This window comes from Manis javanica, chromosome X (genome assembly GCF_040802235.1).
Source record: "Manis javanica isolate MJ-LG chromosome X, MJ_LKY, whole genome shotgun sequence".
Lineage (NCBI taxonomy): Eukaryota > Metazoa > Chordata > Mammalia > Pholidota > Manidae > Manis > Manis javanica.
This window is the reverse complement of record NC_133174.1, coordinates 140625580-140642801: the sequence shown is the minus strand read 5'-3', so window position 1 is coordinate 140642801 and position 17222 is coordinate 140625580.

Genomic DNA, 17222 nt, shown 5'->3' with positions numbered 1-17222 from the left:
CCCCGCAGCAGGTGCCCCTGGGACAAAAGAAAAGTGAGTGCTTTTTGAAAGTCTTAAAGGGACAGTGACCCCACAGCTGGATGGATGCGTCCTGGCACACTCAGCCCAGCAGCTGGGAATCCCCGGGACCTCTGGGTGCACTAACCGCCAGGGCAGCAGTGCAGCTTGAAGGCCCCTCATGGTGACAAACAGCCTCCTGCCTGTTCCCCCTAAGGCACGGCCCCACTATAGTGGAGCAGCAGCCTGAGTGCGGCCATGCCCACAGCAACTGTGGATCTTACTCCACAAGGGCCGGGCAAGAGTCAGAGACCCCATCTGCACGCAGCTGCACAGCACAAGCTGTTAGGAGTCACCGTTCTCCCAGGAAAGGAAGGCCAGGAGCAAGTGGGAAGGGACTTGGTTCTCCCAGCTGACACACGCACCAACAGCCTACGACTACTTCTGTCGCCATGAAAAGGAGAATTTGATACAGACCAGACTAACCCAGACATCCTCCCCTGAGAAGGAATCTGAGGAGATAGATTTAACCAATCTTCCTGAAAAAGAATTCAAAATAAAGGTCATGACCATGCTGATGGACTTGCAGAGCAATATGCAAAAGCTAAGGAGGGAGAATACAGAAATAAAACAATCTCTGGAAGGACTTAAAAGCAGAATGGATGAGATGCAAGAGGCCATTAATGGAATAGAAATCAGAGAATAAGAATGCAGAGAAGCTGAGGCAGAGAGAGATAAATGGGTCTCCAGGAATGAAAGAATATTAAGAGAACTGTGTGACCAATTGACATGGAAAAATATCTATATTATAGGGTTACCAGAAGAAGGAGAGAGAGAAAAAGGTACAGAAAGTGTTTTTGAAGAAATAATTGCTGAAAACTTCCCCAAACTGGGGGAGGAAATAGTCTCTCAGACCACAGAAGCATACAGAACTCCCAACACAAGGGACCAAAGGAGGACAACACCAAGACACATAATAATTAAAGTGGAAAAGACCAAAGACAAGGACAGAGTATTAAAGGCAGCCAGAGAGAGAAAAAAAAGTCGCTTACAAAGGAAAACCCATCAGGTTATGATCAGACTTCTCAATAGAAACCTTACAGGCCAGAAGAGAATGGCATGATAGACTTAATGCAATGAAGCAGAAGGGCCTTGAAGCAAGGATATTGTATCCAGCACGATTATCATTTAAATACGAAGGGGGCATTAAACAATTCCCAGACAAGCAAAAGTTGAGGGCATCTGACTCACACAAACCACCTCTACACAGTATTTTAGAGGGACTGCTCTAAATGGGAGCACTCCTAAGGCTAAACAGATGTCACCAGAGAAAATAAAATCACAGCAAAGAAAGCGGAACAATCAAATACTAACTAAAGGCAAAAAATAAAATCACTACCCACAAAAGCAGTCAAAGGAAACACAAAAGAGCACAATAGGAAAAAAAAAGAAAGACCTAACATACAAAGAATGGAGGAGGAGGAATAAGAAGGGAGAGAAATAAGGAATCATCAGACTGTGTTTATAATAGCTCAATAAGTGAGTCAAGGTAGACAGTAAGATAGGAAAGAAGCTAACCTTGACCCTTTCGTAACCACGAACCTAAAGCCTGAAATGGCAATAAGTACATATTTTTCAAAGACCTGAATGTAAGTCATGAAACCATAAAACTCCTACAAAAAAAAAACATAGGCAAAAATCTCTTGGACATAAATATGAGCAACTTCTTCATGAACATATCTCCCCAGTCAAGGGAAACAAAAGCAAAAATGAACAAGTGGGACTATATCAAGCTGAAAAACTGTACAGCAAAGGACACCATCTATAGAACCAAAAGGTACCCTACAGTATGGGAGAATATATTCCTAAATGACAGATCCGATAAAGGGCTGACATCCAAAATATATAAAGAGCTCACGCACCTCAACAAACCAAAAGCAAATAATCCAATTAAAAAATGGGCAGAGGACCTGAACAGACAGTACTCCAAAGAAGAAATTCAGATGGTCAACAGGCACGTGAAAAGATGCTCCACATCGCTAGTCATCAGAGAAATGCAAATTAAAACCACAGTGAGATACCACCTCACAGCAGTAATGATGGCCACCATCCAAGACAAACAACAAATGTTGGCAAGGTTGTGGAGAAAGGGGAACCCTCCTGCATTGCTGGTGGGAATGTAAATTAGTTGAACCATTGTGGAAAGCAGTATGGAGGTTCCTCAAAAGGCTCAAAATAGACATAGCATTTGACCCAGGAATTCCACTCCTAAGAATTTATGTGAAGAAAACAAGATGCCTGGTTCAAAAGTACATATGCACCCGTGTTTATCAGAGCATTATTTACAATAGCCATGAAATTGAAGCAACCTAAGTGTCCATCAGTAGATGAATGGATAGAGAAGATGTGGTACATATACACAATGGAATATTATTCAGCCATAAGAAGAAAACAAATCCTACCATTTGCAACAACATGGATGGAGCTGGAGGATATTTTGCTCAGTGAAATAAGCCAGGCAGAGAAAGACAAGCGCCAAATGATTTCACTCATCTGTGGAGTATAAGAACAAAGCAAAAACTGAAGGAACAAAACAGCAGCAGAATCACAGAACCCAAGAAAGGACTAACAGTTACCAAAGGGAAAGGGACTGAGGAGGATGGGTGGGAAGGGAGGGAGAAGGTGGGGGGAAGAAAAAAGGGGGCCTTACAATTAGCATGTATAATGTGGGGGGAGGCACGGGGAGGGCTGTGCAACAGAGAGAAGACAAGTAGTGATTTTACAGCATCTTACTACCCTGATGGACAGTGACTAATGGGATATGTTGGGGGGACATGGTGAAGGGAGTCTAGCAAACAGTGTTCCTCGTGTAATTGTAGATTAATGATAAAAATATAAATAATTTTTTAAAAGTATGTGTCAGGAATGTTACTAGGCTGTGTTCATTAAATAAAAGATACTTAAATCTTGCCTCTGCCAGATTATTTCTCTTATAATGGTTTACGTTTTTGAAGTAACAAGCATTTTGATTTGACATTATATTTTCAGGCCTAATATTAGTATATTATACCCAGAAAGGATATGCAGAAAAGATTGACTATGAAACTTGATGCTGAGTTAGAAATGTGTTGGATATACAACTAGAATTTAACTATTTTTTCATTAAAAAATGAGTTCATTTCTTAAAATTTAGAAATTGAGGGAAAGAAAAGATCTTTAACTTCTATTTACAGTCTCCCTTAACATTCCTTTGTCTTCCATTTCTTTTTCTGTGCATAGGTTTTAAAAAACAATTGAAATAATTTTGTCTTTAAAAGTTTTTATTCTACCTTCTTAACATGGAATTTACTATTACATGAACATCATTTTATTAGTTTCATCATAGTAATCATAATGGGTGGACAAGACATTTTGGTTATTTAAATGTTTTTTTCTCTATTATAAGTAACAATTCAGTTTACATTTTCACATGAGGTTCTTGTATTTAGGTCTTTTTCTGAGGTTAGATTGCTAAAAATTGAGTTATGGAATCAGATTACAGCATTTTGTTTTCTGGTATTAACAGTAATTTTATCAGTAGTGACAGTAGGGGATGATGGAAAGCCGAATTCATCATTCCCGCTGCCTCTACCCTCCTCTGCTGCGTAGACATTGACAGCTGCAGAGGGAAAGACCTTATCCAAGACTGCATAGCCAGATTGAGAACCAGATCTGGATCCTGTGTAAATCTCCTTTCCTCTGTACCATGATTTCTCACTCCTTTACTTAGAAATAGCTATAACTAAATTTGTTTAAAATGTTAACTTCAATTGTTTAATAAATACTCTGTGTTTGCTGTTTTATTTGCCATTCTCTGCCCTAAACCTCAGGGATGCTTTTAAAGGTCTTGAACCATTTCTTAAAGGTTTGTCTGAGATGGTTCAAATCCAGTACCAAATGCACTTGCAGAACTGGTGTTGGGCTCAACTACACATTTACAGTCACAAGATCTGGATAGGCCATGTCTGATACCAGTTTACTCCAAAGGACCCAGGACAGGCAAGACAGCATGCCAGAGGGCAGCTCTAGGCACAATTCTTCTTTGGGAATTCTTGGAGCAGTCTCCACCAACTACACAGAAGGGTGCAGGAACCACTCTGGTTAAGGGACCATTTACATAAGGCTCAGCCACCCTTTTATAAGGGACCCTCCCTCTGGTAACAGTCCCCTGTGCAGAGCATCCCCAGGTCCCTGTCCAGGATGGCCCAAGAACAAGAGGTACGCTGTACTTGAGGAGCCCAGGCTGTGGCTGCCACCAGGTGTCAGTTATGTTCACTTGCAGCCCTCCCAGCCCAGCTGCAGGGCACCAGCCAGGGCATTTTCCCAGAAGCAGGCATGCCTGGTCACACAGGTGACTGCTTGCCTTCATCAGGTTTTCAGGGGAACAGCTAGAAACCCAGTCCAAGGTCAGTTCCCCACAAAGGAGAAGGGTTTTGAGCACCTCTTCCGGCCTATTGTTCTCACATAATCATGACTAAGATTTTGACAGTGGCTTACTTCCTTTTTCCAGTTCATTTTATAAGGCCCCTTAACTTCTGCAAAAAAAAGAAATGTAGTAGTTGAGATTTTAAAAGGCCAGATGGACATATTTCCCTCCATGTTAGGCGAAAGTGTCAGCAGGAGGTCCAAGTATTTAGCCTCCAAATTTTCATAATTACATGATGGGTTGTAGAAATTTTTTCTCCATGACCGAAAGCCAAATGATGCTGTAAGTTTAGCAAAACTGTTTACAAAGTCATAATGGACTGACTTTTTAGAGTTGTGGCCAAAATGGATTGATAAAAGCTTTCATTTTTACACTTTTTTTTTGGAAAGTTTATAACTACAACTTGTGTCATAGAATAGATGGACCTGCTAATTATCCATATGTTCTATATATTAATACTCTTCTGTACCCAAGGAGTACTGCTTACATCACCAGTTTGGGATGGGAAGTGTTTGAGGCTGGAGAAACTGGTTAATGTATCATCTGCACAGAGCTGCTTTTGTAAGGTGGCCCAGGGTTCTAACTGAAGATGAAAACTCAGGTGTGGGTTGTGCCTCAAAATTCAATTACAGAGCTTTTCTTTCCCTCTCTCTCCCGTGGTGTCAGATTTGGTTATAGCCCCATTGAATGAAAAGGGTACACCTGGTGTACATTGGTATATTTGATCACTTTGTTTATAAAGGAGCATGTTTCCTATCTGGTTTTCAAAAGATTTTATGTTTAGTCGATTGTGTGACAACTCATTGCCTTTATTTGGAGGTAAGCCATGACCAAGTAGGGAATTTCTTCTAGATCTTTTAGCTTCCTGAGTAAACAGACTGAATGAGCTTATTTTTCCCAAATTAAACCTGTGGATTCTAGAGAGTAGAAAATACATAAATGAAAAGCAAAACGACAGCAGATAACAGTTTATTCATTTTCCTCATTACATCCTTGGCAACTTCAGCCCATTTCTGGACTGGACTGGAAAATAATTTATTCTCAGTCAAGTCGTCCAGAGGCAGCTTAAGACATTTTAATTGATGCTGTATGTTTAAATTTTCAACTCTGCTATAACTATTCATTGCATTGCAATACCAGAACAAAGTGATCATACTAACTTTTCAGTATATTTGGTGTTACATTGAAACACTTGACACCAGTATTTGCTTAAAAAGTGGGCTATGGTCCTCACCTGCCTGAAACGTGACCAGGGTCTGTGACTGACCCTGGTTTTCTGGCTAGTCTGTGCAGCCCAGATTGTGGACAAAAAAGGTCCTGTAGAAAATGTTTTATTCTAGGGAAGGACTGGTAAAGTTATAAGACAATAAATATGACCCTGAAAGACGAAAGGCAGGAGGAGCAATGGAGGCAGGCAAACTGGGACCAAAGCCTGTACCCCCTTTCCCTTTTTCCCTGCTTCCTATTGTATTCTGCTCCTTAACTCTCCACCTATCCCATAGGTAAACATTGGTTACACCAGGAACATCTGAAAGTAGATGGGGCGCAAATGGGTTCTGGGAGAAGTCCAGATACCTAGTAGCTGTAAGGAAAAACTCACCCATAGGAAAGGGGCATTTTGAAAGTGCTGGAATATATGTGAGGCTGCGTATGTCATGAGAGAAAAGTATTCAGATTATTACTAAATAATGGCAAATAGATACAAATATTTAAGTACTTAAAAGTGACTGGGTAGGAGAGGGATTAAAAATGGCAGCATGACAAGTGAGCCAGAGGCTTCCTCCTAAAACCACATACAATTTGAAAACATAGTTGGTGCAACTAATCCTGAGAGATCAACAGGAAAGAGGACTGCGCCAGACTGCATACACCCGGAGAAAAGAGCAGACCTCATGGAACAGGGTACCGTACCAACACTGTGGCCCTGCGGGACCCAAGCACTTACCCCACCCCACCTCACCAGCAAGAGGAAGAGAAGCTGAGCGGGGAGGGATGGGAGGCCTGGGACTGCAGAATACCTAGCTCCGGAGATCTGCTCTGGGGGCACAAACCTATATTTCATGGTGCTTTCATGATACTCGTGTGATTACAGGGTTGGAAAGGTAATACAGGCAGAATTCCTGGAGAGACTGAGACCCCAGCCACTTGTGGAAAGCAGGGATCCATATCCAGCTGCTCTGGGACAAAAGCTTATACTTGTGCTCTCGGCCCACTGGTTCAGGCAGTGGAGACAGGCACAGCAGCCAGGAAGCAGAAAACAGCTCTTTCCTCCCCCCAGGCACCAATACTGCTCGCCTGCATGATCCACGACATTGCTTCAGGGGCTGAGCAGCTCTGGAGAATAGAGCTCCTGGACACTAGAGGGCATCATATACAAATATGAAACGTCAAAGTAACCTGGTCCAGAGTAAAATTAATACAACTCCAGAGAAAGATTTAAATGACATGGACCTTATGACTTTTCCTGAAAGGGAGTTCAAAATAAAAATCGTCAACATGGTAATGGAGGTATGGAAAGATATCCAAGAACTCAGGAATGAATTCTGGGTGGAGAACCAATCGTTGAAGAGCACAATGGGTGGTACTAAAAGCAAGTTGGATATGGTGGAGGAGACAATAAATGAAATAGAAGCTAGAGAAGAGGAATACAAAAGAGACTGAGGCACAGAGAGAAAAAAGGATCTCTAAGAATGAAAGAATATTGAGAGAACTGTGTGAACAATCCAAAGGGAAAAATATTCACATTAAAGGGGTACCAGAAGAAGAAGGAGAGAGAAAGGGATTGAAAGTGTCTTTGAGGAGGTAATTGCTGAAAACTTCCCCAATCTGGGGAGGGAGATAGTCTCTCAGGCCATGGAGATCCACAGATCTCCCAACACAAGGAATCCAAGGAAGACAACACCAAGACATACAGTAATAAAATTGACAAAGATCAAGGATAAGGACAGACTGTTAAAAGGAGCCAGAGAGGGAAATAAAATCACATACAAAGGAAAGACCATCAGGCTATGATCAAACTTCTCAGTAGAAACCTTACAAGCCAGAAGGGAGTGGCATGATGTATTTAGTGCAATGAAGCAGAAGGGCCTGGAACCAAGGTTACTTTATCTGGCAAGGTTATCTTTTAAATTTGAAGGAGGGATTAAACAATTTCCAGATAAGCAAGAACTGAGAGAATTTACCTCCCACAAACCTACAGTGTATTTTGGAGGGACTGCTATAGATGGAAGTGTTCTAAGGTTTAATAGCTTTCACTAGAGGTAATAAAACGACAGTAAAGAAAGTAGAACAACTAATTTCTAAGCAAATACAAAATTAAATTAACTATCTCCAAAGTCAATCAAGGGACAAAGAATACAGAAAATGATACCTAACATATAAAGAATGGAGGAGGAAGAAAAAGGAGGAGAAACAAGAACCTTTAGATTGTGTTTGTAACAGCATATTGAGTTAAGTTAGACTCTTAGATAGTAAGGAAGTTACCCTTGAACCTTTGGTAACCACGAATCTAAAGCCTGCAGTGGCAATAAGTACATATCTATTGATAATCACCCTAAATGTAAATGGACTAAATGCACCGGTAAAATGACATAGAGTCACTGAAAGGATAAAAAACAAGATCCGTCTATATGCTGCTTACAAGAGACTCACTTTAAACCCAAAGACATACACAGACTAAAAGTAAAGGGATGGAAAAAAATATTTCATGCAACTAATAGGGAGAAAAAAGCAGGAGTTGCAGTACTTGTATAAGAGAAAATAGATTTCAAAACAAAGAAAGTCACAAGAGACAAAAAAAGACATTACATAATGATAAAGGGGTCAACCCAACAAGAAGATATAACCATTATAAATATCTATGATCCCAACTGGAGCACCCACATATGTGAAACAAATACTAACATAATTAAAAGGGGAAGTAGAATGCAATGCATTCATTCTAGGAGACTTCAACTCTCCATTCACTCTAAAGGACAGATCAACCAGACAGAAGATAAGTAAGGAGACAAAGGCACTGAACAACACAATATAACAGGTGGACCGAACAGACACCTACAGAATGCTACACCCAAAACCAACAGAATACACATTCCTCTCAGGTGCATATGGAATATTTTCAGGAATAGATCTTATACTAGGCCACAAAAAGAGACTCAGTAAATTTAAAAAGATTGAAATTATACCAACCAGTTTCTCAAAGGTATGAAACTAGAAATAAATCATGCAAAGAAAATGAAAAATCCCACAAACACATGGAGGCTTCACAACATGCTCCTAAATAACCAATGGATCAATGACCAAATAAAAACAGATCAAACAATGTATGGAGACAAATGACAACAATAATTCAGCACCACAATAATCTGTGGGACGCAGCCAAGGCTGTGCTAAGAGGAAAGTATATTGCAATACAGGCCTACCTCAAGAAAGAAGAAAAATCTCATATAAGCAGTCTAAACTCATGATTAATGAAACTAGAAGAAGTAGAACAAATGAAACCCAAAGTCAGTAGAAGGAGGAACATAATAAAGATTAGATCAGAAATAAATAAAATTGAGAAGAATAAGACAATAGAATCAATGAAAGCAAGAGCTGGTTCTTTGAGAAAATAAACAAAATAGATAAACCCTTAGCTAGACTTATGAATAAAAAAAGAGAGTCTGCACACATAAACAGAATCAGAAATGAGAAAGGAAAAATCACTATGGACACCACAGAAATACAAAGAATTATTAGAGAAACTATGAAAAATTATTTGCTAACGAACTGGATAACCTGGAAGAAGTGGACAACTTTCTAGAAAAATACAACCTTCCAAGGCTGACCAAGGAAGAAACAGAAAATCTGAATAGACCAATTACCAGCAACAAAATTGAACTAGTAATCAAAACATACCTGAGATCAAAATCTCTGGACCACATGATTTCACCACTGAATTTTATCAAATATTTAGTGAAGACCTAATACCCATTCACCTTAAGGTTTTCCAAAAAATAGAAAAAGAGGGAATACTTCCATACTCATTCTATGAAGCCAGCATCACTCTAATACCAAAACCAGGCAAAGACACCACAAAAAAAGAAAATTACAGACCAATATCCCTGATGAACATAGATGCAAAAGTACTCACTAAAATATTAGCAAACCAAATTCAAAAATACATAAAAAATCCATCATTATCAAGTATGATTTATGCCAGGGATGCAAGGATGATACAACATTCAAAATTCCATCAACATCATCCACCACATCAACAAAAAGGACAAAAACCTCACGATCATCTCCATAGATGCTGAAAAAGCATTTGATAAAATTCAACATCCATTCATGATAAAAACTCAACAAAATAGGTATAGAGGGCAAGTACCTCAACATAATGAAGGCCATCTATGACAAACCCACAGCCAACATTATACTTAAGTGAGAAGCTGAAAGCTTTTCCTTTAAGATCAGGAACAAGACAAGGATGCCCACTGTCCCCACTTCTATTCAACATAGTACTGGAGATCCTAGCCATGGCAATCAGACTGCACAAAGAAACAAAAGGCAACCAGATTGGCAAGGAAGAAGTCAAATTGTCCCTGTTTGCAGATGACATGATATTATACATAAACCCTAAAGAATCCCCTCTAAAACTACTAGATCTAATATCTGATTTCAGGAAAATTGCAGTATACAAAATTAATACACAGAAATCTGTGGCATTGCTATAAACTAACAATGAACTAGCAGAGAGAGAAATCAGGAAAACAATTGCATTCACAATTGCCTCAAAAACAATAAAATTCCTAGGAATAAACCTAACCAAGGAAGTGAAAGATCTATACTCTGAAAACTACAGATACTCATGAGAGAAATTAAAGAAGATACCAGTAAATGGAAACACATCCTGTGCTCATGGATAGGAAGAATTAATATTCTCAAAATGGCCATCCTGCCTAAAGCAATCTATAGATTCAATACAATTCCTATCAAAATACCAACAGCATTCTTCAACAAACTAGAGAAAATCATCCTAAAATTCATATGGATCCACAAAAGACCTCGAATAGCCAAAGCAATCCTGAGAAGGAAGAATAAAGCTGGGGGGGAATCTCACTCCCCAACTTCAAGCTCTACTACAAAGCCACAGTAATCAAGACAATTTGGTACTGGCACAAGAACAGACCCATAGACCAGTGGAACAGAATAGAGAGCCCAGATATAAACCCAAGTATATATGGTCAATTAATATATGACAAGGGAGCCATTGATATGCAATGGGGAAATTACAGCCTATTCAACAGCTGGTGTTGGCAAAACTGGACAGCTACATGTAAGAGAATGAAACTGGATCATTGTCTAATCCCATACACAAAAGTAAACTCGAAATGGATCAAAGACCTGAATGTAAGTGATGAAACCATAAAACTATTAGAAGACAATATGGGCAAACATCTCCTGAATATAAACATGAGCAACTTTTTCCTGAACCCATCTCCACAGGAAAGGGAAACAAAAGCAGAAATGAACTCATGGGACTACATCAAGCTAAAAAGCTTGTTCAGCAAAGGACATCATCAACAAAACAGAAAGGCACCCTACAGTATGGGAGAATATATTTGTAAATGACATCCGACAAGGGGTTAACATCCAAAATATATAAAGAACTTACATGCCTCAACACCCAAAAAGCAAATAACCCGATTAACAAATGGGCAGAGGATATGAAGAGACAGTTCTCCAAAGAAGAAATTCAGATGGCCAACAGACACATGAACAGATGCTCCACATCACTAATCATCATGGAAATGCAAATTAAAACCCCTTCCCTTTGGTAACGACTAGTTCCTTCTTGGAGTCTATGAGTCTCCTGTTTTGTTCCTTCAGTTTTGCTTCATTGTTATACTCCACAAATGAGGGTAATCATTTGGCACTTGTCTTTCTCCACCTGGTTTATTTCACTGAGCATAATGTCCTCCCGCTCCATCCATATTGTTGCAAATGGTAGGATTTGTTTCTTTCTTATGGCTGAATAGTATTCCATTGTGTATATGTACCACCTCTTCTTTATCTATTCATCTACTGATGGAGACTTAGGTTGCTTCCTAATATCTTGGCTATTGTAAAAAGTGTTGCGATAAACATAGGTGTCGCGTGCCCTGTCCTCGCCGGCAAGAACAGCATGCAACAACAGCAGGATTCTTCTGCAGAAAGCTTTATTCTTCAGCTCTTTGTGAAACAAATGAGTTGGGCAGGACCCAGAGGGGAAGGAGAGGCTTGCTTATATAGTTCTCATGCTCTGACCTGGTTGGTGCGGCTCCATATGCCTTATTAGCATAACCATTTGGTGGGTCTCATTGGTCCTTATGCCAAGGCGCAATTAGCATGTAGTTTAGTGGTGTGGGATGATTTGTCATTAGGAAGTTCGGGGCCTTCCGGCTGCCCTGCATTGGGCGCTATTTTCTGAGCGCGGCTGCCAACATCTCCCCCTTTTTTGTCTAACAGAAGCTCAAGGCGGAACTTGCCAGCAGAGGCGGAGACAGAGGCCTGACCTCCATCATACTTCCTGATGCCCCCTTTTTGGAGAGGGGTTCTGGGCATCTACCCCTATGCAGTCAGGCATGCCTCTCAGAGGGGTCCAAGACCTCTTGCAGTGCTTTGCCTCGCATCCTCTGGCTGGCGTTGGGACCGCTTGGTACAAAGGGTTTGGACCCTTTTTCTCAACCCTCTTGCACCATGAGCTTCTTAAAGAAAGCTGTGATTAAGCATTGAGGTACTCGGGCCTGGTGCAGTGCCACATGGGCTCAGGGTGCAAGAGCTACCTCAAGCTAAAGCCGAGCTTCCTTCTTAAGCATGTTGAGCCACACTTGGGGAGAGGCACCAACGTCTATCGCCATTAGGGCTTGAGCAAGGATCACCTTGTCCTGCTTATGTTGGTTGCGGAGTCTGCATAACAACCAGAGTAAGAGCATGAGACCTCCAAGCAGGAACACGCCCATCCCAGCCATGCCCGCCCACTCCTTGACGTGGGAGAGAGCTCTGAGGAACCAGGAAGAGAGTCTTTCCGCTACGGAGATATCTAGACAGGTGGAGTTGATGTGGATAATTTCTCGCCGCAGCTCTTCTAGTGTCCCATCGAAGTCTTGGGACCAGTTTCCTGAAAGATACTGGGACAGGTCTCGTGACAGATTAGCTGCCCGTGTAAAATTTTTATATTGAATGCTAGTGATGCAGAGGGCACGATATTTCCGCTCACATCCCAATTGGGCCATTTGCCAGAGCACCTCTATTTGTTCCTCCACGAGATCTATGCGTTGATTGAGGATCATTATTCCTCCTTTCAGTTTGCCATCAAGTGTGGACTGTTGGTCCAGGGCAGAAGCTACTGAGGCTGCAAGGTTATTGAGCTCTGTAGCCGATTTGATGGAGGTGTCTAAAGCTATACCAGCGGCGGTGGCTGCGACCGCGGTCGCGGAGATCAGGAGCACTATGGCGGCTGTAACACCGAAATCGCGCCTTTCTCAAAACAGAGTCATGGTGTTAGGGGCGTCTACGGGAACAGAGACCCAACGGGGGATGCGGACTACCAAAGCATTGGTAAAGTTACGCGCATCCCAACACTGAGACAGAAAGCAGGTTTCATTGGAGCAGGAGTCAAAGCTACTATTGGATAAGATAAACAGAAATGGGGGGTATACGCATACTGGAGAAGGTGGAAAAAGGGAATTAGGTGACTCTGGACCTGATTTTGCTGAACACGTGTAGTTCTCATTGTTATGGGTCATGATCATGTTCCAGTGTGCGCGCATGTGGTTATTCTCGCACCAAAAGGTGATATTTTTTACACCGATTCCCCCACCCTGGAGGGCGGAAAAGGGGGAGAGGTCGGTACACGAGCCATTGACTCCACACAGCATCCATTTATGGAAGGGGTTCATGCTCAGCTGCTGACGAAACTCGCCTTCGAGCACCTTTACTGGACACCAAGCCTCATTGGCTGGCCGTCCCTCCATATCTGGGGAGATGGTAAACTCCTGCCTCTCAGTTGCCCACGTTACTACAGTTGACTGACAGTCAGTCCAGGGCCACAGCTCTCCCTCATAGTCGCCCACACAATGGGAGGCATATTTGGGTTGACGAGGCCTGTCGGTGGAATTGTTCCTGGGAGAGTGTACAAATGTGCCATTGATCCAGAGAACCATCTGGTGGATAGTCATGTTCTTATAGGGCGGGCTCCCTTCCTTATTAGGCCCTTCAAATTTAGCTGACATAACGGGGAGGCTACTGGCCTCTAGAATTATGTCACTGAACCATCCGTATTTCCTCCGTTTCAGGGAGATACAGCCAGCTAGATTCTGAGTGGTGAAGCATAATGACCCATTAGTTACGAAGGATCGGTTTTCTCCCAGGGGAGCTACTAGGGTGTCTTTAACTAAGTAGGGCAAGTTCATACTAGCATTGGTAGTGAAAAAGCGCGGAAAAACGGCTGCATTGAAACGGACAGGCATAGGCTTAGGAAAGGCAGACAGGATTCCCCATCTCAATACTCTACTCCCTGAGTCGGGGTCTCCAGTGTCAGGAGCAGGGTCAGGAGGTATAGCAAAGTCATCTCCTTTGTTTAGGACTTTCCTCGTTAGGCGCTCCGGGATCCAGAAGGGATTTTCTTCACCCTGGGGGAAAGCACACACAGCTCCCCTGGATCTGATTATGATTGGATCCGGGCCCTTCCATTGGTTAGATAACACGTCCTTCCATTTTACTAGTTCTTGTGGGTCTTTTGGCCACTGATTATGGCGATCCGCTGCTGTATGGCCTTGAGCATCCAGATTCAAAAAATTTATAGTGAAAAGTGCTAGGGCTATGGCAGTTTTTGGTGTGGGGGGTATATCTTCAATTCCCCCTTTTTGTTTAAGTAAATAGGATTTGAGCGTGCGGTTCGCGCGTTCCACAATCCCTTGACCCTGTGGGTTGTAGGGAAGGCCAGTGATATGTTTTATCCCCATGTGATGACAAAATTGAGCAAATTTTGTAGAGGTATAGGCTGGGCCATTGTCTGTTTTCAGAATCTGTGGTAACCCCCATGCGCTCCAAGCCTCAAGGCAGTGCTGGATGACATGGGAAGCTTTCTCTCCTGACAATGGGGAGGCAAAGATGACTCCTGAACAAGTATCCACGGATACATGTACATATTTCAGTTTCCCAAAAGACGAAATATGCGTCACATCCATTTGCCAAACTTGTAAAGGCCTAATACCTCTGGGGTTGATCCCAAAATGAGGTGCGGGAAGGAAGCTGCAGCAATGTTGGCAGCTAAGGACAATGTTCCTAGCTTCGGCCCTGGTTATGCTAAACCGCTTGCGCAGTGTTTCGGCAGTGACATGAAATTGTGTATGGAATTTTGAAGCTGCGGTGATAGGGTCTAGCAGGGGAAAAGCTATATTTCTGGTTGCGAGGTCTGCTAGGTGGTTGCCTTGGGTCATAGGCCCGGGAAGGCCTGAATGTGCTCTGATATGAGTTATATACAAAGGAGATTGCCTATGAAGTAGTGCTGATTGTATCTGTTTGAACAAAGTGGCTACTGGGCTGGACGCTTTGATTAGCCCGGCCACTTCTAGAGATTTGACTGCATTAACTACATAACAGGAGTCAGACAATATTTAAAGGTTCAGGAAAGATTTGTAGGACCTCTAAGACTATGCGACATTCCACTATTTGTGGAGTGTCAGGCGTGTAGCCTTTTGTCACAACTTTGCCATCATGGACATAGGCACCTGTGCCTGTCTTAGACCCGTCCGTGTAAACTGTTTTTCCATGAGGCAGCGGGGTTAGGCTAGTGACCCGAGGAAATACTAGGAGATGATTTTTGGCGAAGTTGATGAGGGGATGTTTAGGGAAATGATTATCAAAGGTTCCTGAGAAACTGTAAGCAAGTATGGCCCAATCATCGTTCATAGCACATAATACTTGTATCTGTTCTACGCTGTAAGGGGTTATAATTTTAGCTGGAGCCTCTCCGAAATGTGTCATGGAGGTTTTTACTCCTCTCAAAGCAAGTTTGGCCACGGCTGCCGGATAGTACTCTATTGTCCTAGCCTGAGAGGCTTGGGGATGGATCCAGATCAGTGGGCCGTGCTGCCATAAAACTGCTGTTGGCAGCTCCGGGGTGGGAAGCACACACAACTCAAAGGGTTCATTCGATTGCACTCTATTTAATTGTGCTGTCATCAAAGCCTGTTCTACTTTGCGAATGGCTTGTAATGCCTCAGGTGTGAGGGAGCGCGGTGACGTTAGTTGTGGGTCTCCTTCTAGGGTTTTAAATAGTGGAGTCAATTCAGTGGTGGGTATCTTTAAGTATGGGCGCAACCAATTAATATCCCTTAGGAGTTTTTGGAAGTTATTCAAATTTCGCAATTGATTATGTCTTATCTCAAGCTTTTGGGGGCAAATTACATCTGTGTAAATGGTTGCTCCTAGGAATTTGCTAACACTAGATTTTTGGACCTTCTCGCTTGCTATATTCAGTCTCCAATTTTCTAGGGATCTAGTGAGATCTATATATGCTTCTTCTATTTCCGCTGGTTGTGGGGAGCAAAGAAGGATGTCATCCATGTAATGGATGATCTTTAGCGTGGGATAGGTCTTACGAATTGGGTCTAGCGCTCGCTGAACGTACAGTTGACATATGGTGGGGCTATTTGCCATTCCTTGAGGGAGGACCTTCCACTGAAATCTGGCATCGGGTTGTTCATGGTTAATAGCTGGCAAAGTAAAAGCAAATCTTTCCCTGTCCTTGGAGCTTAGAGGTATAGAAAAGAAACAATCTTTAATATCTATTATGAGCACTTTCCATTCTTTGGGTAAGGCAGAGAGGAGTGGCAGTCCCCGTTGTACGGGTCCAAGCATTCTCATTTGAGCATTTACTGCTCTCAGATCATGAAGCAACCTCCATGATCCTGACTTTTTCCTGATTACAAATATGGGTGTGTTCCATGGGGACACAGAGGGTTCTAGGTGTCCCACTTGGAGCTGCTCTTGCACTAAGCAATGAGCTGCTTCTAATTTTTCAGAGGATAGGGGCCACTGAGGAACCCATACGGCCTCCTCTGTGAGCCAAGGTATGGGCATGGCATCTTCAATGGCCCCTATGAAAAACCCAGGCCGTGACGGTCATTCTTTACTTTGGGCAGGATGGGCTCTATGTGTCCCTGTTGGTGTTTCCCCAGCCCCTTGCCAGGGATGTATCCCATGTCCATCATCATGCCTTGGGCGGGGGTGGAGTATTCATTAATGAGTTTGAGGCCTAAGTCTCTCATGACATCCCTCCCCCATAAATTGACCGGTAGAGGGAGTACATAAGGGGTGACTGTACCCTCTTGTCCTTCAGGGGCTCGCCATTTCAATGGTTTGGCACTAATTGAAGGGCTTGACTCATATCCTAAACCTTGTAATGAATGTGAGGATTGGGTCACAGGCCACTTGGAGGGCCACCAGGTTGCAGAGATAATACTTTTATCTGCTCCAGTGTCTAGGATTCCCCCAAAGCTCTTTCCCTCTATTTGAAGAGTTAATTTTGGTCTGTCTGCTAAATCTAATACTATGAAGGCTGAATCCCAGTCAGAGGAGCCGAAGCCCCTTTCTCCCCTCTCCGTGTTGGTAGCAGGATAATTGGCGTGGAGACTAGGTAAAACTAAGAGCTGGGCTATGCGGTCTCCCGGGGATATAGGATAGATTCCTCTGGGAGCCGAACACATGATTTTTACCTGTCCTTCATAATCTT